The 1,018-nt window shown below is 37.6% G+C and overlaps 1 protein-coding gene across 2 annotated transcripts in view; it reads left to right on the plus strand.

Annotated features, from left to right (window-relative positions):
• The first annotated feature begins 264 nt into the window (after nucleotides 1-264).
• The window catches only part of LOC102312598 (30S ribosomal protein S18, chloroplastic), a 5,058-nt gene continuing 4,304 nt past the window's right edge, over nucleotides 265-1,018 (plus strand). For both annotated transcript variants that reach the window (XM_042214183.1, XM_014329542.2), the window contains exon 1: nucleotides 265-375. The gene's annotated coding sequence lies outside the window, so the exon portion shown is untranslated. The remainder of the gene's footprint in view (nucleotides 376-1,018) is intronic.

Raw genomic sequence — 1,018 nt, forward strand, 5'->3', positions numbered from 1 at the left:
GACTGCAGACCTGACATCCTGATAGAGATCCAGCAAACGTTAAGGCAGACGCATTTGTTTGAGAGGATTTGATTGATTTTCACATTTCAGTCAAGACTCCAACCAGTTGGTGGCGGTAAAGCACTATTTTGCTGTTTGCAAACCGTCAATAAATAATATCAAGAAGAAGAAGAAAAAGAAGACGCACCTGAATAAAAGGTGGGCGGGACTATTCATTAGCGGAGTTTTGAAATAACTGGAGAAGATTAGAAACGTGTACGTCTTCACCTGAGTAACATCGACAGAGTAACTCGCACTTTTTAATTTATTTATTTAATTATTCGAGTCGAAGGAGGAAATGCGAGATTGGATTTAACATGGGAGCTCCAGCAGCAGGTAAGGAAACACGAGAGCATCTCTAGCAAATTTATCTATAACAGTTACACTTTTAAAATGTATCAAAGTTTTGAAGGAAGGGTCTCGGTGGGGTTTGTTTACACGGATTACCTGTAGACCTGATTATTTGAAACATAGGCCTCGATTAATATGAGCAGATCTGGTGTGACAGACAGAAAGCGAGGAAATGTAAAGCAAATGTGTACTATGAAGTAACGTTAACCTCCTAAGACCCGAACTCTTCCATGGCATGCATTTTTTTTTATTTCTCTTTGATATTCGGGCATATTGGGACCCGATAAATGTAAAAACAAAGAATTAGCAGTTTATTTGTTTATTTTTTTACCTAATTTTTGTTTCTAAGAAAAATGAGAGCCACACATGAGGATATTCGTTTAAAATTTCGATAGAACAGTAGTAGTATAACGTCCCCGTAAGTCATTCAGTTTCGGTTTAAAATCGTCTGATTCTTTTATTTAAAGCATGTTTCATGCGCAGTAGTCTTTAGTTTCTGCTTCTTGTTCAGTTGTTGCCTTGCATGCCCTGTACAGGCTCTTGGTAAATGCATTGAGGAAATTAATGACTGGTTGTGCCACAATTTTCTCCAGCTAAACAAAAACAAAACTGAGGTAATAGTCTTTGG

Source organism: Haplochromis burtoni, unplaced genomic scaffold (genome assembly GCF_018398535.1).
Source record: "Haplochromis burtoni strain Fernald_Lab_line unplaced genomic scaffold, NCSU_Asbu1 Contig_527, whole genome shotgun sequence".
Classification (NCBI taxonomy): Eukaryota; Metazoa; Chordata; class Actinopteri; order Cichliformes; family Cichlidae; genus Haplochromis; species Haplochromis burtoni.